The sequence below is a fragment of the Sylvia atricapilla genome, chromosome 2 (genome assembly GCF_009819655.1).
Source record: "Sylvia atricapilla isolate bSylAtr1 chromosome 2, bSylAtr1.pri, whole genome shotgun sequence".
Lineage (NCBI taxonomy): Eukaryota > Metazoa > Chordata > Aves > Passeriformes > Sylviidae > Sylvia > Sylvia atricapilla.
This window is the reverse complement of record NC_089141.1, coordinates 89964652-89987324: the sequence shown is the minus strand read 5'-3', so window position 1 is coordinate 89987324 and position 22673 is coordinate 89964652.

The window sequence follows — 22673 nt, the reverse complement described above, 5'->3', positions numbered from 1 at the left end:
CTCAGACACAAGATGAGCAAGTTTATTTACTGCTAGGAAGAGCTTCTCATCTGAGTCACATAGTCAAAAGCCATCTTTATATGTATAAAGTCCTTGGCCATTTTCCTGGCAATGTACAACTGCTGCCACAAAGACTCTAGCTACATACCACATAAGTTGATTTTAACATTTTATGGCACTGGGTCTCTACCTCATGTTGTTTCACAGTCTAATTTAATCCTGAATCAACTCCATGTGCTTCAGCATAGTTTTTATCCCTTATGCAGAGGATGGATTTGGGACATTTTGCTTGATTAAAATTCTGCTGTGACCTAGTCCTCCTGAAAGGAATACCTCTTATGATAGACAAGTGTCTGGGACTCTCCACTCACATTCCTGTCCTTACAGATGTTCGTCTCCTGCAACTTGGCCCTTGCTGCTCACTGACAGCCCTGATTAGGGGCTGGTAGAACAACACCACAGTTGCTCCAAGGACAGTGAAAATGCTTGCAAAACTGATTGTTAATTATATGCTTGCATTTTCTGGGAATTCTTTAGAAAATAACCTTGGAGCGAGACATCCAGTATTGTGAAAACAATAACACACAATGTCAACCACATATAAATGTATTTCTGGGATTCCTACAAACTGCTTAGCCAGTAAACTACAGTCATGCTTTTGTCTTTTCAGAGCTAAGACAAGACTGGGGGAAGTACTATTAGGTTTTAATTGAAAATTAAAAATATTTGAGTAAATCAAGGCATTGCTATGGATAAGCTTTAACTGTCATGAAATGTTGTACAGGTATTTGTTTTTCCACCATCATGATGAAGGCTGACTGTACTAACGCGATAGGGTATGAGAAGAAAAGATTTACAAGTCCTTTAGCCCATCCCAATAAATCTATCTCTGACAGATATGAACAGACAATCTCTAACTTAAAGAATTAATAAAGCATGCTGTAAAAATGCATATGTATTTATAACATGCCTGTTTGCATCTGCAAACTGAATAAAGTCAAATAATGATTCAAACTGCCAACAGAAGAACTTTGGCTTAAGTCTCATTTTGAAATATGTCTGAAAACAGTCAGTACCAGATAGGATTTCTTAACTGCCAGGGGTGACAGGTATCTATTATTGATGGAAAAGATGAGCTGTGGCAGAGCCATCTCTTAATATGGAAACACTGATCCACATTCTATTCATTTAGAATGAGAATTGCTCATAAAAAATGAAAATGTCCTGCTTCAGCTTCTACAAGTCTGAACCCAATAGAAAGATATTGCATTAAATTAATTTTTAACACTTCCCATGATTATTATATGACTTCGAAAGAACGTGTATCTATCCTATATATTTTGGAAGACAACATATTAAATCCTCTTCTGAACTAAGTATTCCTTCCTGTCATGGCCATATGAACACACACACCCACACTACTCTAGTGCAGTTACATTACTCAGAAATATTTATCTCAGTCTAAAAATACCCACAACAAGTCTATCAGTGAGAATAACTGTATTTATTATTAGAACCTAGAGGAAAATATAATGCATCTTACACAGTTCTTCTAACCTACCAGTGTTTAGTGTTCTGTCTTAAAACATAAACTAACAATAATTCTTAAATTTTCAATACTTTAGTATTGCAATTCATCAAGGTTAACTTAGCTTAACACCAGTACAATTCCACTTTCTGAATGACCTTATTTAACATCACTGTAAATGTGGTGAAAGAAGTTGTCAACTCAGCACGGATTACTTGTAAGACAAGGTGGAAGTTCCTCAAAGGACCAGACTGTTCTTTTCCACTAAAGGAAAAATTCTGTCATGGGAGTCAGTACCTGCAGGACTTTCCCCAGGTTAAACACTTTATACCTTTTTCTGAAGGAATGGCAGGTTCTAGCTCTCAGCTTCCACAGGAGTCTGTGGAACCTCAGCGAGATTTTATAAGAGCTGTATGTCTTCTTGTTGTTTGTCTACTCCAGCCTAGAAACACAGTAAAAGGACCAGCTGTACACACAGATATCTGCATAACTGCATGTCTTTAAAAACTTCTCAGTGTGGAAAAGATACCAAAGGGAAAAAAACATCATATGGCAATTTTACAGACAACTGTCCACTCTGTACCAGGAACAAGGTAAAGCACGTTCTATTTTTCCTCTAAAACTATATTCTAATGATAAAAGTTTAGCGATGTACAGATTAATTTGAGGAGATAACTTTGAAAAACTTGACTTTGAAAAACATTTAATCACTTGTGCAAGTCTTGTCCAGTCTTGTCTTGTCCAGCCCATCATAGTATCCTGAGACTCAGTTCTTTATCTAGGATCTAATTCTCAAAATGTAAGTAGCAACAGATCCATGTTTCAAAAAAGAAAATCCACATATTCATTATACAGGATTGTTTGATTGTTTGACAATTTCATATCAGCATAGTGAATGCACATCACTAAAGTTATTGAGCTGAAATGAAGGTGACCGTAATTGTTGTTATGGTAACTCTTGCACCTAAAAGTTCTAACAAAGAGGAGGAAATGCCTTCTGGCCCTTTTCCCATAGAAAGTCAACATTTCTTGCACAGGGCTTCTGATCCTGAAAAGTGCTATTTGAGTGCTCGAATTATGTTAATAAGATTCATTCATGTACTAAACAGAGAAAATGTGTGAGAGGGGAAAAGAGAACTGTATCATGTGCATATAAAATAATTAGCAAGCTTAGTTGTGGCTATCATTAGTAGCAGGTGTTAAATGGTTTCAAGCAGAGCTATGTCTTGAACATTTCATTCCTCCTCTACATTATATTTATGATTTCCTTTTCACCTTCACACAAAGGCATTGAAAAGTCAGTTGTGATGCTTCTGTGCCATGAAGTGTATAGAACAGGTATGCTATTATAACTCTAGCATGAGTTTTGTTCAACTTTAAATTAAGACTGCAATCACTTGCACTTTAAAGGATATGTAGATATGGCACTTAGCAACATGGTTTAGTCAGGAACTTGGCAATGCTGAGTTAATGGTTGAAATCGATGAACTTTTAAAAGTGTCTTTTTCAACCTAAAAGTTTCTCTGATTCTATGATTTGATTACAACTAGTAACATTCCAGAGTAGCAGTCTTACCTCTAAGAGTTACAAGGATTTACAGAAATTTTCTTGGATTGTGTTACTGTTTAAGATGATCAAGATCAAAGGAGCTTCTCAGTGCAAGGAAATAAAAGTTGCTCTGGGATGTCCTGAAGGTGCACTAACCCACAGCATAAATAGAATGCCTTAAATCAGGAAGTAACTTGAAGTGGTTTAAACCAACTTTATGTATGTGACATACAAATATCTAGACCATAAACCTGTATGATTGTATGCAGCTTGATACACAGCATATATCAATTTGTATGATACACAGGTAAACAAAATTTATATTAGGAAAAAGGTTAGAGTGGCAAATATCAGCTAAAACAATGGGCAATACACTGCCATTTAACATAATTTAAAATGCAAGATGATAAAAAAATTCCCTTGAAAGACAGTTAAAGCAGAGCAAATATTTGAAATTCTGTTCTATACAGTAGTCTCCTTTAAAGGCTTAAATGGATATTCATATAAATTAGAAGTAAAAATGAGTACTTAGTTAAAATGCACAAATTGTCAGTTGTCATTACATCATTATATAAAATGAATTAGCAGGCTCCATTAAGTTTCACCATTTTAGCATAGCATTTAAAAAAAATACCTAGATTTTTTTAACTGACACAGATGTCTATAGAATGCTATTCATGCTAAACAGCAGTGTATGAGCTACAGAGAAGAGAATAAAAAACTTACATGATTTTGTATTTATGCTTTGTTTTTGTTGCCTTTGCCATTGTGTTGTATTTTCAGTGAGTATGACAAGTTCTAAAAAATATAACCCAGAAAAGCTTTCTCATGGATGAAGAATTCAATCTTTTTCTTACTAAAAGCAATATTCCAATAACCATGTTTATTTTTCCTTAAACCCCCACCATTCTCTCAAATGTCAGCATATATTTTATAGTACAGGACAGATCTGACTTTCTTGAACAATTGTATTTGATATTAGATACAAAGCTAGTTGACATTACATAACAATAGATGTGATCATTTCTTACTCTATTACATATAACATAATATATGTTTTCAAATGTAATATTTTTCAAGTATTAGGAAAATAACCTGGTCCATCTAAAATATGGTTGGTTTCAGTCTTTATAATGGCCCAGATTACACATTCCTATAGCAACAATATAAATGTTTTCTATTAAAAAAATCACAGTTAATATAGAAGATAAAATCAAGATGCCTTAGTCTAAGACTCTTTGGCAATTCCCTGTTATGCATACTATAGAGCTTTTATCACATGAAACTGATTTTAAATACAGTGTTCAGTGATCTAAGTATCTATTGACTTCTTACGTAAGTCGAAAAATCAGTGCCAACAGCATGAAGTTACTTTGAAAATGGCTTTAACCTATACTTACCCTGAAGGTTTATACCCGTTCGGGATTCAGCTTCCTCTGAAGTAATGCCAGGAATGCAAATATGATAGACTTGGTCTTCTAATATCAGCCAGGCACACAACCCAGGGAATAACAGATTTTACATATTCCATAAATACATGTCTTCCATAACTGAAGACAGGGAACTCCATGTTCCTAGTGTTAAGTGAGGTCAGTATTTTCTCCTGTACCAAAATCTGTTAGACTTGTGTGACCAAGGATGCATTTATGTAAGGGTGCAGGAGGAAAAACAAAAGAATATTACGAGAGATTTAAAAGTAGTATTTTTCACTCTCAATAATTATGGCATCAATTACATTAATACCAACATCAATATCATTAAATACATTGTGATCAAAGAATATTGGCCTAAAAAGCTCTGACCAAGGTTGTACTTGTTGCACAGAGGATGCTGAGACAGGGTCACCTGCACAAAGTGTTGTTGCCAGGGGCAATTACTCACAGCTGGCAGCTTACAGTACTTCTCATGTTGAGCATTACTGTTTGGGAAGAGGAGAGAGGAAGAAAGAAGAGGAAAAAAAGAAAAGCCAGCTGAGAAGAGGAGGGATGGCAGATCCTCTGATGAGGACCCTCCCCTGGGCAGCTGGTACCGCCGCCATCCTTTCCCTGTGGGGCTGCCCTGGGTGGCCTCGGGACCTGCCCCTGGCCCTGTCACATTGCTTGTTCCTGTGGACAGGGTCAGGGCTGATGGGGGCCTGCAGGGAGGGCTGTGTGCTCACTGCTCTGTGCACGTCACAGCTGAGGGCTGGAGACAGCACAGGGAAGGGTCAACTCGGCCACTGCTGGTCACTCCTCAGGAGAACCACCACAGGACCGTGTCTGCTGGGGAGAGCCTGTGGGAATACAGCGTGAGAACAGCCATGTGAGGCCAGCAAGGGAAAAGGACTGAGGCTGTGGGACAGCCTAAGGGCAGGAGCACCCAGCTGGGAGGAAAGGCAGGGTCCAGAAGGGCCAACAGAAGACCCTTGGCAGTAAAGAGGAGAAGGTACCCAAGGTGCTGTGCAACACTGGGCAACACAGATTATATAAAATAACAGTCTATCTACACATTCTAAAGCTTTTTTTACATCCACCTTACATGATATAACATATAAACTAAACTGCATAAAACACCTAGGTGATCCTTGACTGCACAGAATTTGTATGTTCCATCACAGTCATCTTTCCATACCCCTCCCAGCCTAAGTCAGAGGCATACCTTCTTTCTGTCTATCTTTGCTAAAAGCAGCATACAATATGTTGCCTGTTTTTCTAGACTGAGCAAATTTAGCACCTTTCCTCAGAGGCACACTGTCCATTTAACCCCACTCTGTCTCTTCTTTTGTGACATGTCAGTGCTCCTTAATAAAATGGCAGAATTCAAAATGATTTCTCATTCAATAAAAACAGATGTAAAGAGTTAACAGCTAGTTCAAATTTATTTCTGTATCTCAGAGAAGTGTTTTAATTTAACGTACTTCTGAAAAATAAAAAATAATCATGAGACACTTCAAGATGAATTATTGAGGTGTAAAACATTAGCCTAAGATTTGGCATGTCACAGATTGTTTATATTCTGCCTCAAAGACTTCCTCTATAACCTGTAATAATTCATGCGGAGACAAAATCCCAAAGGATTTCAGTGCCTGACTCCCATGGGATCTGGTTGGAATCACACTGTTTATATCTGTATTACTATCCCATAGGACAGAGGGTAAGATAATAGCCAGAGTATTTCCTGACAGAGTTTTGTTCCTTATCTGCCTCACTCAGTAGCTGGTCCGTGACCATCTTCCTCAAAGGATGAGGCTGCATGGGCTCCAGACCTACAGACCCCAGCTGTCTGTGCTACATGTGGTGTAGGGCCACTACAACTTCCCCACTGATCACACACTCCTTGGCTGACATGTCCAGTCTCCATCAGCCACAGGACACACACCAAGAAGGGCAGTTGCTGAATATTGTTGTGGACTCAGCCAGGATGCAGAGGTATCAGCATATCCAGCTGCACTTGAGGTTATGTAGCACTTGGGGTTCCCCCAGCTGGTGTCTACAGTGGAAATGTCTGCATATAGACAGGTGTCTGCAGGGAAACACACCCACCTGGTCATCTGAAAGCCTCCCTGAGCTCCCTGCCTGCAGTGAGATCTTCACTGATTATAGCAGGAGTTCACTTCGTTCAGGTGAAAATTCTCACAGTTCAGACACTGAAACATAAGTCAAATTGCACTCCTAGATTTCATGCCATGATGCACACTTGCATTTGTAAAATCTGAACTAAAATCAAGACATGAAACAACACACAAAATGCACCACAGATGTGTGTTCTCAGTTCTCCTTGGCAAGTGAGGAGAAAAGTACTTCTTCTGCCTAACAGTGCTGTTTTATGACAAGAAAGACAAAATATATTACAGGCAATGGTACAGAATAAAATATACTATTAAACTTCCTCTTTATAGATAGAAGGGACAAATATTTTAGGAAGGCATTGAAATTGCTACTATATTTTCTTAGTCCTTGCAAGTTATGTAAAAATTTATCTAATGCAGATTTGGATGAAAACAATTGGTTACTATTTATCGATTTTTCCAGTAGAAATCTATTTTTAGGCAGCTACAGTAGAGCCTGAAATTACAGAGTCACAGTCACAGCATGGGTCAAGTTGGAAAGGATCACAGTGGGTCATCTGGTCCAACCTCCCTGCTGAAGCAGGGTCATCCCAGAGCACGGGGCACAGGATTGTGTCCAGGCAGTTCTTGAATATCTCCAATGAGGAACACTACATAACCTCTCTGAGCAATCTGTTCCAGTGCATGGTCAGTCACAGTAAAGAAGTTCTGTTCAGGGGGAACTTCTTGTGCCTCAGTTTCTGCCCATTGCCCCTTGTCCCTTGCCCCTTCTACTGCTTGGTAGAAGAGAAGAAAGAGCCTGGTCCATCCTCTTGGCACCCTCCCTTCAGATACTGACAGAGATTGACAGAGTCAGCTCTTCTCAAGGCTGAACAGTACTGATGCTGTTGTTGACACTGCTAGGAGAGAAAAAGCTAAGCAGTCTAGCCAATTTCAGTGCATTCTGGATGGTATTTTTATAGTATGATATCATGTGTTAATACTGTTTGAACCTTTAATTACATCCTTTAGCCCATGTGCTTGTAACAGGATACTGAAGAGAAAGTGCTTTTTTGTCTTTTGCTTTCTTGCCTAACACCCCCTGGAAAACACCGAGGTTCAGCATCTAACGTTTTAGGATTTAATGTTTTAAGGTCTTACCCTGTTAGAAATTTAGTGCTGTTTCACTCCTGAAACTGTTCTACTTGTAAACCCAAAACACAAGAGTATGATACAAGATTTTTGCTCAAGACAATGCTCATTAAAATACTGAAAACCTTGTGAGTTTAGAGGAAACAGTAAGCAAAATACACCTATTCTGAGCTTAGTATCATTTGAGGAGGTGGTTAAAAAAATCATATATTCTATTACACAAAAATATTTCTCTTACTTCCCTGGATCTTTCTCTTGATGGTTTTCAGTTTTAGAAAACAGTCTTTAAGGGAACTTTCAGACTTAGTATTCAGATTCCCTAAGACTTCTAGTATCAACCAAAGGAAAAAGCCTATGCCCTACAGTATTCAAAGGCCCTTTTATCCCAGTCCTTTATACTGTGAATAATTTTGAAGATGAACTGTAAGAGACCTCATCACCATATCAAAGATGTCAATCAGAAATTCTTCAGAATTTCACTAATGCAATATTGACCAAGAGATAATTTGTGTGAGGAAAAAGATATCTGGATTTTTTTATCACTGTGTCTTTTGCAGTTTTACCTATGTCTCTACTTAGGGTCCTCTCTGCCCTTCTGTAAGCTCTAGACAATTCCTCAATTCCCTTCAATAAATTCAAAGGTTTTAGGGGTCCCTTTGATCTTGCCAGCACCTGGCTGAGCATAAAAGCATGAATGCTTGGATTCTAATTGCATGTCAGCTATTCTGGCTTGACATATCAGGTATCAAGCTCAATCTGCCTTGAACCAACACTGTTTGATTTTTCTTTCATAGTTTAACTAGATATGAACTGACAAATTAAACTAAGTCACAGGAAGGCAATGGCTAGGATATAAATGTATTAGACCTCCTCTGCTTTGTGGAGTGTCTAGCTGATTGCTTTAAAAATTCCTTCAAGTGAGGCCTTACTTGAATTAGCGTGAAGAGTTGTGTCTGGTTTCCTTCGGTGTTATGCTGGACACTTTGCGGAAATAGCAGATGCTGGTCCTGCTGTTCAGGCAATCATTTACAAAATTACTCCTTCTGAACTGTCTGCAACGGAACAGATAAAAAAAAGGAGAGATTCTGGCTCTCACAAGTACTAGGTTAATTACAACTCTGACCTCTCCTGAGTACCTGTAGCCTTCAACGGCTACAGTCCATGATTTTCCCTCTCCCTGTCTAGGCTTCAGGTTGCTGTTCCCATGCTCTATCTCAGTGACTTCAGCCTCTCTATACATATCTCATTCCTCCATTTCCCTTTTCTTTGGATGATAACACAGCAGTGCACATCACCTTCAGCATTTTTAAGTAATAGAGCAAGGTGGGCAGGGAAGTATGTAAGAGAGACAATTTAACTAATGAAGATTTTGCACAGGTCATAGGTATTTTCGCTATGCGTGGGGATCCTTCTGGTCTATGTATTTTACTACCTTTTTCAGACCCTCTTCCTGCTTTGTCTGGGCAACATAATCAGCTTTCCTAGCACATAAACCAATACCTCCCTATCAATGGAAACCAACAAGGCACTGGAAGAGCATTAACCCACAATGAGGTTAGTAATTGCATTAGTAGTTTTCTTGGTTTTATTTATTTAAACCAGGCATATTTAGCTATGGTAAAGAATCCTTTTTAAATTGTTACTTTTTTTGGCCAAACTGCAAAGAGACATACAAATCTCATGAAATTCCAGGCAAGGATAGTTACCCTGACTTTCTTGAAGAGTTCTTATCCTGTATGACATCGAAAGAAAACTGGTAACATATAAAATATGTTTACCCAACTGAGTGAGGAATGATCTCAAAAAGTCACAGAAGTTTAAATTACAGAAAAAAAGAGGAAAACCTCAGTAGTATGCAGAACAGTGAAGATACCCTCATTTTGCTGGTGATACAAGCATATTTTTAAATTGGTTTCATGAAACTGTAGTTTGGGTGAACAGGCAGAAATTTCTGAACTGAATTAATAACCAATTTTAGTCAAATATCGCTGAAATTATATACATGGAGCACAACCAAAATTTGTGGGTTTGGTACATCTGGACTTGTGGACTCAACATGGGACATTACAAAACATTACCTGAAGAAAACAGTCCCTAATAATCATAGAATCATAGAGCCATTTAAGTTGGCTAATACCTTTAAGGTTATTGGTCCAACCATTAACCCACCACTGGCAACTTAACCACTAAGTCGTGTCCTAAGTGCCACATCTGTACACCTTTTGAACACCGTGGGCAGCCTGTTCCAATGCTTGACAACCCTTTCAGTGAAGGAATTTTTTCTAATATGCAATCTAAACCAACTCTGGTGCATTTCCTCTTGTCCTATCACGGGTTGCCTTGGAGGAGGTGACACCCGCCTGTCTACAGTCTCCTTTCAGGTTGTTGTAGAGAGTGGTAATGTCCCCCTGAGCCTCCTTTGTCCAGGCCTAAACAACTCCAGCTCCCTCAGATGTTCCTCATCAGACTTCTGCTCCAGACCCTTCCCCAGCTCTGTTGTCCTTCCCTGGACACTCTCCAGCACCAGTGGATATTTTCTCATAGTGAGGGGCCCAGAACTGAACACAGGACTTGAGGTGAGGCCTCACCAGCGCTGAGGTACAGGGGACAGTCACTGTCCTGCTCCTGCTGGCCCACACTATTGCTGACACAAGCCAGGATGCCTTTGGCCTTCTTGGCCACCTGGGCACTGCTGGCTTCATGTTCAGCTGCTGCACCAGCACCCTCAGGTCCTTTTCCATTGGGCAGCTTTCCAGCCATGATCTTTCTGCATGGCAACACCATATGGGATTAATAAAATTCCATCAGTATTCCTAGAATATTATCATAAAGCTGACTCTTCCTTTTTATTGTCCCTGCTATATAGATTCATTTGGCCTCTTCCTTTCACAAATTTAGAATCAGATTTTCCAGCATAATCAATCATGACAGCATCCTATAAATCATATTAACACAAAGAATTATTTTTCCAGGGACTGAAGTGCTTACTAGATGCCAGAAAAACCATTCCTCCCTTCTTATTGTTTCCTTCCATCAGAGATTTACATTTGGTAAGTGATCCTGTAAATCTGGCCAAAGTTTCATTGAGCTTGCATTCCTGGCTCTGTAATGCTTCTAAGGCTGTGATCTCAAACTAAGAGCATCCTAGAAAGCCAATCCATTCCTCTCTCTGCTGTGGAGACAGATTTTTGTTTATAGTCCTTTTTTCCACAAATAGGACCAAAATGGTGTTTTGAGGCATTTCTGGGGTCTCCTTTCTTGTTATTTAACATTCCAGACTATTTTGCTGATACAAAGGATGACTTTTACTGGACAGATTTAGAGAAAACATGCCATTTTGACATATCTGATTGCCCTTAACTTCCCTTTCCCCTCCCATTTCAGTTTACCATTGTAGCTGAGTACAGTCTAAGAATTTTTTCACCTGTTGAACAGAAGATAAAAAAAAAAATTAGCATAGTATTTGTATATTCTGCAGCTGCTACTACTGGAGTTCCCTTCCTCACCCTTGTCAGGCTGGTGCTGAATCCTGCCCTGGAGCAGATCATAACAAAAGTAATCCAAATGTGACAGACACAAATGATGATATTTTTGACATCTACCTATCACAAAGAACACATGTTCAGTGTTCTAAATATGACGTATAAGTGAAAAGAGCACTATTATGCTACTTTACAACTACTTGCCCCTTACCACTAAGCCAATGCTTAAAAATTAGCTTTGAGTAGATGAAGCCTGCAGGGATACACCTTCTGTTGCAATGTGCTGTGCAGTTCCAGGCTGGTTTGATTTTTTAGATATAAATGTCAAGGGGCACAAAAACTCAAGCATGATAAATCAATTACTTCATATGTGCCAGCATCAGTTGTATGAACAATCCACTCAGGTCTGAGGGGATAACATGGTAAATTTTCCAGCTTTTAATAAAAAGCCTTGGCAGCCTATCAGCATAGGAAAGGTAACATTTAAGCTTATTGAAAAAGGAAAGGATATTTCATCAGAAAGCACTTTTTCTACCTTAGTCAAAGAGGAAAGTTCATTGTCTTTACCTTTTCATGAGCAACAAAACAGGCTACATAAAAAAAGTGGTATGTTAGGTTTTGTCAGCAGTGACTGAAACACCTGGAAACCCATACAGTGCTGGACATTATGCAGAACCATATCATTATGTCACAAAGGAGGAAAATTGCTGGGTAAAAAAGAAGCACAGTTATGTTCTTCTCAGCAAAAATAGTACTTGAGTAAAAGCTGCCAGAAGTACTATCTATTTCAAGTAATAATGTTATGATTGGAAATAAGAGCATCTTTGAAAGTGTAATGGAAGTAGGAGGGGTTGTCTCACTATTTGCTCTTTCCTATTAATCCACCAATTAATATTAAATAAACATCCAGGCTTCTAGACAAGGCTTTCTAGTGCATTTCTAAAACATATGCATATGCAGCAACTCAGTAGTTCTTTAGCCCTTTGAAGATGACAATAGTTTTATTACTAAATGTTCTTTTCTTGCATATTTAGTTATTTTATAGCATTTTATTTATGCCATGAAAACAAGAAGGAACCAAGTCAATACTCCTATTTCAAGCAGCTTTCATGCAGCAAAAATGCCCAACCATGGTTTTCACTGTAAAATAAAGTTTCTTAAAAAAAATCCATCAGAGTACTTCACTGATTCTCATTGAAGTGCAATTACCTGTTACTTTCTGTATAAACACAGCTAAATATATCCTGATACCAGCAGATGCACAAACGTGAGATAAAATGTTGTTTTGTTTGCTTTTAAAATTTTTCTGAGTGTAACATAGTATTCCCACAGCCTTCTTTTGCTCTCTGGCTATGAGACTGAATAGAAAGTCTATGACTTAACAAGTGCTTTTATTATCCAGGGTTTCAGTGCCATTAAGAGCTTTTCTAAAAACTACAGAGCTGTAATGGGGCCATCCAAATTCTCTTTAGGCTCGCTAGCATAAAGCATACTGCAGCAGTCTACTCATGGGAACTCAGGCAATATATGCTGCTTCTTGACTAAAATTAGCTTTTATGTCCCATAACTGTAACACTTAAGGGATATGTAATACACTGTAGTAATACAGTTTCAGCTTCTGTATTCCATTCTTTTTTAGCAGCAAGTTCGTCTCTACAAATAGTGTTATTCAGATGTATCTGCATTGCATCATTCTGTACATGTGCTATATATACAAATACGTAATGCATAAGGCACCGGGCTATGCATCATTAGAAAGGTGCCATGATTTTGTATCACTCTATGTGTGTGTGTATACAGTGACTAGTACTAAAGGGCCTCACTGTAATTATGCTGTTAAACAGAAAAAAGGAGTTTGTATGCATGAGGCCATGTGCACACTTATAAGTAATTATGTCAGGAATTAATTGATAAGAACTACCCACCTTTACTCTCTTTACTCCTTTACCCTCATCTCTCTTCTCTCTGGCTAGCAGTTGCCCAAGACTTGGTCAAATTTTTTCATAAGACTTTGTTTCTGTCTCCACTCTCAGCACCCCTCAAGCTCGAAGTAGCTCTACAGAAATGCAAGAAGCCATTCAGATGGATTCAGTGTGATCATCATTAGAAGCAAATTCATCTTTACCCACGTGCCAGTCCACCAACATCAACGGGACTGCACAGCAGCAAGCAAAGATGGGAAGGCAAGTCTAAGGGCTAAGTACTTCAAGGAAAGAATCCCTGACTCATGACCTTAAAGCAGTGAAGCCTTCATAAATCACTTATCCCTCTACTGGGTTCTTAATATCTTGGCTTTGATGATTAACCTGAGCCACCTTCTCTTTCCAAAGGGGGAGGAAGGGCATAGCAGGAAAGAGTGGAAAAACTGACATTTCCCTTACTCCCCTCTCTAAGCAATATGGAAAATAAGGCAAGAATTGAAATTCCTCTTGCTCATGTGCTTCTCAGTATAGAGGAGGCAAAGTAATTGCTAATTGTAGAACTCAATTCAACAGCACTATGAAAACACAAACAAACTCTCCCACATCCAACTATAAATCAATACCCACTATAGAACTCATTCTAGAAATGTCACACAGGAACATGCACTCCCCAGTTCAGATGCATCAGGGCAGGCCTGTGCCACTCAGGACAGAACTCCAAATTTATGTAGCTTTGAATCACTGCTCCATCTCCATGTATAGGAAAATTCAGCTCTATCATCTTTCTGGTGTTATCACTGAAGATCATTTGTAATGGTGGCCTGATTTAGGCAGTAAACTGCCAGTAAACTATGACTTGAGGAAGCAAAGGAAACAGGCACACTCAAAAAGTCAAATAGTTTTTTATTCTCTCCTTTCACCTGGAGATGTTAACGCTCTAGCTTTAGAAGATACCAACCATGCACTTGTCACAGCTTGGCCCTTCCTTTCTAGCACCAGCCAGCTTTGCAGAAGCTGTAGCATCAAAATGGTGCAAAGCAACAGCACTTTAACTGTCTTAAAATCAGTCAACACTGAATGGCTGCTGCAGGACTGCCCCAGTAGACATGTCTATTTATAGAGTATCAAATAGCGTTGGTGGCACTTAATCATAGTATTTAGCTTACTGCCAATACATCCGTCTTAAATGGTTTCTGGTCGTATTATCTGTCTCCACTGTAAGTTCACTGCTATTAAAAACTAATAGTAGTGGAATAATTACCACCTAAGGATATGCTTTTTTCTGTCCCACATTTCTGGACACTAGAAAGTCAAACTCTCTGTTAGTAGCTCCTGCCTGGGTCAGCAGAGGTTCTTAGCTGTTGTCAAGGTGATAATTGATGGTCCCTTGCCAGGACAGCCCACTGCAGCAAACAGGCTTTTCAGGTTAGAACACAAAGACAGGAAGAGCTTCAGTTTGCCTAACCACAACTTAGGACCAGTTACACGGAAACATGAGCTTCCTCAGAACAAGCCACCTCAGTCTGCACAGACCTGAACATCTCAGGAAAGACTGCTGCTTTGCAAACTACAGCCTCTTGATAAAATCTTTCCCTCAACCAGCCCTTTCACCCTGTGTAGATGTTGATTCCCTTTCCTTCCTACTCAGCCGTAAGTCAGGCAGGCCTCCTTTCAGAACTGACAGCTTGGGAAGCATCATGACAAGGTATGGATGCTACCACTACTGTTTAGTACTTACTGTTTACTAATCCTTATGCCCATCACATGAATAAAGTAAGACACAGAAAAAATCAAATTTGCAGAAGAGCAAAAGCACACAACAGTGTCTGTGGGCAAGCTATTTTTCATAGTCACACAAATCTACCTCTATACTCTCAGCAAGCTACACAGATTTTGTCATGCCTAAAAAATTATGCAGACCAGAGCTAGATTTGCCAATTTATACATCTGTCCATAGAGAATATTAGCCTCTATAAAAGTCTGGCTCCCCTTTCTGCTCCCCTCTAGAGGATTTAAATGTGTGGAATATTAAAGGAGAATATAGAGTTGAAACTTCTGTAAATATATATAATAGACAGATACTTCACAAGATGATAGGCTGTGCTCTGGAGAGGAAAGATAAGACAATGAAAATGCTAATATGATTTTTATTTTTGCCCTTTTATGCAACTAATTTATATCTTTATAAGCCCTTTTGTGAAGATGTAAAGGTTTGTGACAATACATCTCTGTCAGGAGGAAACATCCTTCCTGGAATTATTGCCTACTTAACTAAAGCAATTTTTCTTAATGTACAAATGTCAACAGGAACAAACTTGTAACAGCAACTATATTAAAATTACAGGCAAACTCTTACATGAAAAAGAGAAAAAAAGAGCAATGGCTGTGGCCATTACACATTTCACAGCAAGTGACACGATGGAATTCAATGTTGTCTGGTTGAAAGCTTCAGGGATCTCACACACTTCATTGAATCCATCTACAAAATGCTAAGTCTCACCACGTTCCCTCACAGCAAGATTCCCAGTCCACAAAGTGCTCATCATGCCCAGACTCTGCAGTGCTCAAGGAGATGAGACAGACATAGCTGCATTAAGGGAAAACATAGCAGAGTCTTAAAGAACTACTTCTCAATTGAATAAGCTGTCACCATAAAAGCACTTCTGATAGTTGCTACAGGCAGATGAAAAAACCATGTATAGACCATTAATACTGAACATATAGCAAAAAATTACTTGAAAAGATGTATTGGAATACTGGGAGGTTTTTTTGCTAATCTGAGAGGAAATACTGATGCTTTTTGGACAATGGAAATGAAAGAGGTTGCAGTCTGTGTCACTGTCACCCTGGATTTACCTACAAGAAAAATAATGCACTGTAGCCATCCTACTCCCATCCCTACCTGCCTGTGGGGAGGTCATCAAGAGGGGTGAAGAAGTGAAGAAAGGACCTATTTTGGACACTCCGCTGCCACCACCACTCCACTACCATGTCCACTCCCAGCCCTTGAGCATGCAGCTTCCAAGAATAAAAGCGGGAAGGGAAGAGAGACAACACGAAGGCACATGGGCAGTGGGACAAGTCAGAATGCCCTAGGCTTGCACTGCTGTGTCCCTTAGGAATTTGTCCTCCAGCTAGGTGTAACTTTCAAACTGGAAAATCTGATGACTGCATGACTACATCATTATTATCTAAGTGAAAGGCTCGTTTTTGTAGTGTTTAATATTTCTGGTACTTTATGTATTGATTTGTAGTTACTCATGCTTCCTAAATAAACAGTTATAAAACAAATTGAACACTGTTAGGAATAAAAGGAGATATTCTTGAGAAACCTGAACCACAGCTTTTTTGAAGCCCAGAATGCTGATATTGCTATATTTAGTGCTTACTTGGTGGGAAAGAGCAAACCACTAAAAGATTTCTTCCAGCGTCGATTGAATGCTACATCAAAACAAAAAATAATTTTACAGATGACATTAAAGTAGCCAGAAAGTGATATCCTTATTATTTACTACCCTTTTGGACGATCAGCTGCTTGCTTTTATGGCTATAAAGTATTGTCAAAAAGTATTTCATAACCTGGAAGTGTGTTATGATAAATACTAGTCATACTAACTAGTCCATCTGGTTATTACCATGGAATATGTCAGGAATTTTCACATTTTTAAAAAAGTTATCTCTTTTTTCTTGATACTTGGTGGAGGAAAATAGCCTCAAGACATGTAATTTATTTGGAACTTGACAGTTTTCATAGTGTAGAACCTACCACACAGTTAGACTGTCTGGTCAGAATGTGTAGAAGGTTAAAAAATGTATATAAAGGTACACAAGACCTGTGAAGTGCTACTAAAATAAAATAGCAAATTAATGTCCTGTCCCTTTAAGATACAAAATAAACCACAAAATTTTGCTCATCTAAATCCTGACGCTGCACTCAGCTCTACAGTCACAGGAGTCTGACTGTGGGGAGTTCTCTGCTGGATCAAGCACTGAGGTGTAAAATAGAGACATAAGGCAAACTAACATTAATGCAAATCCAAAGTGAAGAGAACACAAAGTTCACAAAGCAGCAAGGACAGAATATTATTTACAAAACCCATAGATTCCAGCACTTTCTTCTGATCATTTGTATCTTTTTTCTCTTGATTGTGCATGACCGCCCCTAATGAGGTTGTCACTATTCCAACAACAAATATCTCTGGAGGTACTTGTGCCTGGTGTTTGAATGAGAAAGCAGGTGAGTGAACAAGGAAGTAAATGGAAAATCACCTTAGTAACCATAGCAGCCAACAGCACTTCATCCCAGGAGAAGCTTCCTTTGGTGGAGGCTGGGCTTCCTCTTAATGAGTGTCATACAGTATTTCACAGTGATGGGGCAAGTCTTCCAAATGGTCCATGTGATGTCTGTGTCTCTAGTAAGACCTTCCTGACTCCTGTGCCTTTCCTGATGAAGAGGTTACTTGCAGCAGCCAGGGACTGGATTCTTTCATCAGGTAAAGCAGATGAACGTATCTTGGTTGTAACTGCAGTTGACTGCCTGAGCTGGCAGAAGATGACAGCCCAATTATTTTAACTGATGTGCATTTGTTTGATTGCATCTGTTTAGAATAGTACTCTGTTTAGTTTACATACCTCTGTTACAGGATTTTGTTAGAAACTATTTAGCAGAGGTCACCTTTGTTAGCAAGGATGTGGGAATTATATGTTGTCATAATGACAGTGCATTTAACTTTTGACTATAAGAGAAATTATGCATTACTGCCAGGGTTAGAAACAGGTCAAAGAGTCAGAAATGTCTCTTTCCCACATATGTGTTTTCTGAGGAAAAAAAACCAGATCTAGATAAAGAAAGTCAAGCAAGAGTGATCTTCAATGCCCAGTGCTTTTTTGAATCTCCCTCTGTCCTTTGGGCAACTCTACTTCTCCTAAAATCATCAGAGAGATTTGATGCTGGTTCATTTTACTTGCTTTGTCTTCAATTTGCTATCTGGTCTGGGCAGGTAAGTTGTCCAAGTACCACAGTTAACTTGTTAATTATATTCTTCAAATGAAGTACATCTGTCACAAACTCCAGGCCAATGAAATGTTTTTAACATTAAGCGTATTTCAGAATTATTGGTATCTCTTTTCACAAACAATATCAGAAGGATCTGAGAAAATACTATTTTCGATAGATCAACGCACAAACATCTGTTCATTGAGGGAATAATTTCTCTTTAGTACAAATTAACTAGTTTAAATATACAGTGACACCAGAATGAGAAGAAGTGGTTCTTTTCATTAACTTTTCAGAAATATAATAGATGGAGAGACACAATTAAGAAGTGATATATTTATAGGGGGAAGCCAGGAGCACTGTGCAGAATGAACAATTTCACTGAAAGCACAGACCAATTTCAGAAGCAGACAAGCTACATAAAATCAACCAGCTTTTCAATCTCTGCCATTTCCCATTCCTCACACTATTCTCACACATGCCCAAGCCAAACTCTTATCACCTGCATACGGTTTTTTTTCAAGAAGTATTTTGTAACTTTGGCCACAACTACTAGAGGTAATAGTGACTACCATAATAGGGAGCAGGAACCTAAACAGATGTTGAACTCAAATCTAGAACAAAAATCCTCTGACATCTACTATGTTATCCATTAATACTGTATCACAAGCATGCCTGTGAGAACTGTGGCACTTTATTGTATCCCAGCTTTAAATCCTGCCTTCCCATCTTTCAAAATCAGGGTGTGGACTAAACTCTACTGCTGCCTCAAAAGAGTATCCAGCATGCAGTGAGCTGCTGCCCTTGGATCAGTCTCAACATTTTCACTGCAATTATGAAATGGAGTAACTTACTAAGGGCTGCAAAGTAACAGAAATACAGCTGTACATAAGAAAAGTAACTCTTTTGCACACTAACATATTCACCTCGATTTCTAATGCTATTTAAACCATAAGCAGGATGTTTCTAGCAGAGCTGTAGCAACAGTAAGTAAATCAGAAGGGGTGTGAGATTCTGTGTAGTAAGACCTAGAGAAGGCAGTAATTCAGATGGGCAGGTGGGAGTATCCTGAAAGGCCAGTAATGGATACAAGGAATCAATCCGAATAGGAAGGAGAAGCAGAGAGCAGTAACAGGAGGTCAAACCTGCAGTCAGAAAGACACATGAAATTTAGAAATACAGCATGCAGGCAATTTTTTAAAATTTTAGGAATCTTTAAAACGAGAAATGGGGAGTAAATAAATGTGATGGCATATTCAAAGACAAAGATGATTAGTTTAATAAATTGCTTAAAAGTAAAATATTGCATAATAGGCAGAACAGATCCATGACCAGTAAGATCAAAGCTCCTCATTTGGCTTGACTGCTAAGTCACAACGTGACCTTTAGCAGGTCACTTCAGGATAGATCCAATAAAAGACTCAGGCACCTTAAGCCTGACTTAGCCAGATTTGATATACCTAAGTCTAAAAGTGTGACCTCAACACCCTCCTCAGTTGCACACTGGAGAAGCTTGTCACTCCAAAAGTCAAATGTATGTGCTGTGCAGTCCTCACATGTGAAGTTCGTCCTTCTGCACAAACACAGCTCAGGTGCAAGGTCCTGTGCTAACTTTCAGTGTCCTACCAGTGCTCTCCTAGGGGTTGCACATTTAGGCGCCTTCTTTGTGGAAATATTGGCACAAAGGACTAATATAGGTTGGGATTTCACCTCAGTATGTGCCCAGAACCCCAGCTGTGCTCCTTTTCTCTCTTTTTCCTGGCAGTGTAGGAAGGACAGAAAATGGCTCAGCTTTGCTTGAGCAGTAGCTTGGAAATGGCTGTATCTGAGCATGTGTGTGTCCTCTGCCCTGGACTGAAAGAGTCACTGAGGACAGGAGCTTTGGTCCCCTTTTTTCACCTCAGGGAATGCAGCCAACCTACGAGTGGCTTCTGGGCTCTAGATCTGAGGAAAATGCTTCTTGAAGCCTCATCTTGGTTACCTAGGCTGAGGAGACAGCAAGGAGTTCAGAAATATCTCCATGATGGTCATACTCAGAACGGAACCACTGTTAACCATTCCCAGCTCAGCAGGTGAACGTCCTTCCCTTCAGAGATGCTCTGTGAGGTGCACCAAGTAACGTGGGTGTCACACAAAGGGGCACTTAATGAACTGAAAAAAAATATATTGTGGCACCTGGATGAAAGAAACCTTTAGAAAGCAACTTTCTGCATAATTTGAAAACTTACTTTTGCTCCAAATCCAGGTAAGAAGCAACATCATTAAAAAGATTGGGCAGATTAAATGCTACTGTTTGAATAAAAGCAGAATGACTAGAAAAAATTTTACAAAACATGAATATTCCATAAATTCTTTGAAATTGGAATAGCTAGACAGAAAAGTATGCCTAAAAAGCAATGGAAACAATTTCCTGTTACAGCTTTGCAATCTGTTTTGAAATTATCACTATATGTTCATGAAGTTCTTCTGTCGTTTTTCTCGGTCATAAACTAATTTCCTGAAGACTCATGACATGCACATATATTATTTTAATATGTAACTGTTTTTGTAAATAAACAAAATAAAGTCGTTTTGTGTTAAGTCATGCAGGATTGCTAGTTTTGAGAAAAAAATCTTGTTGTTTCATGGATCTTTTTTTTTATTTTCACAATTCCATTTCAGTGATGATTTCCTGAAGCTTAAATGCAAGTACAGAAACCTATGTCACAGAAGTGTTAGGTCTGCAAATAGTGGCTGGAAAATGGGAGGTGCCACAAATGAATATTACTTGTAACCAAGATGAAATTGGGGGTTAGACCAACATCCCTTTAGAGTTTGAAGAACAACATTACCTTGACCACAGTGCACTTAGTGTGCATTAAATTATACATTTTGCAATCTAACCAGCAATAAAAACTGCTGAATTTATAAAATGCGCCTACATTAAAGGTGACCTGTAAAGAAACAGTCACATGTTCTTTCACTTAGTATTTATGTAATGATCTCAAATAGTTCAATTTCTATTTTTTCTACGTGTTTGTTGTATTAGAAACTTGTGCATACTTTGTGGTAGAATATTTGATGGTGTCCAGAGAACTATGTAATTGTGACAAAACAAAAACCCAAATAAACAAAAGCTTCGTTGTTTTAGCCATGAACTAGAAAATAAGGGACAGCTTACGTGATTTCTGCCAAGGAAGGGAATGGATTTTCATAAGCATAAAATTCTGATTTTGTTAAAATCAACTTTTTAGTAAAATATTGAATTTTATAAAATTAATAAGTTTCAACTGATTTTTGAGGAAGCATTTGATTCAGAGCCTTCATTTTATATGAAGTTGTACAGAGTAATCTGAGACTATGTACAAGATTCCTGCAAACTTGAGCGAGTTCCTCGGTATGAATGGCATGAAGAAAAACCAGTTGCAGAAAACAGAGGCCTAAATACCTCAGAGGTGTTGTCTCAGGCATTTAGGGTGAGGGAAAAAAAAAAACCCACCAAACAAACAAACAAAAAAACACCCCAAAAAACCCTCACAAAAAACAACCACACCAAAAGGGGACGATGATATGCTTCTACTTCTCTTTCGTGAGCATTTTTTTTGCCGAGAGCTGCTTATCCCTTCACCCTCCACCAAGTAATTTCTGCTGTTTGCGGGCTTAGCAGGGCTGTGATGTTTGGGCTCGGCACCGCGCAGAGGTTTCTCAATCTGTTTCTGCCGCGCTTTACCGGCGGGGTCGGTGCCGCTGTGGGCGCCGGGCTCCCGCCGCGCTGCGCCCCAGCGCTGCCGCTCCTGCCCGCCGGGCCGGGCCGGATCGGGGCCGGGCACAGCGGGGCTCGGCCCCGGCACAGCTCGGACCCCTGCGGCACCGGCAGCGCTTGTGGCACGGCGGGGCAGCGTCCCCGGGAGGCGCCGGGGCGGGCGGGGGTCGGCGCCGTCCCGCCGCGGGCACCCCCGCCCCGGAAGGGCGCGGCGGCCGCTCCCTCCTGCCCGGGGCGCAGGGATTGCCCACGACCACTCCCCGTCGCTCCTCAGCGCTCCCCATGTCCGCCCAGGAACGCTCATACTGTCCCCACATTGCTCCCAGTTCCCTCCCAGTGTTTAGTGCTCCCAGCAACATTCCCTGGCTCCACCCCGTCCCCCCATGGTCCCCGTGCCCATGGCGGGGAGGGGGGGATTGGAACGAGCTCGTCTTTAAGGTCCCTTCCAACCCAATCCATTCCATAGTTATGAGCACTCCCAGTGTGAAAAAACCAGCATCATTCACTGACTCCCCTTAGTGTTCCCACTTCACTCCCAGCACCACTCCTGCCTTTCACTCCGCGCTCTCATACCATCCCAGTTCTTCCAGTATCGTTTCGTGGCTACCCTCAATGCTCCCAGTTCCCCTCCTACTACTCCCGGTGCTACTTCCCTGGCTGCCCATCAGTGCTCTCAGTTCCCTCCCAACGCAGCCAACATTACTCTCTGGCTTCTCCCTATGTTTTCCCTTCCCTCCCGGTATCGCTCCCTCCGGTGCTCCCAGTACACCGGTTCAC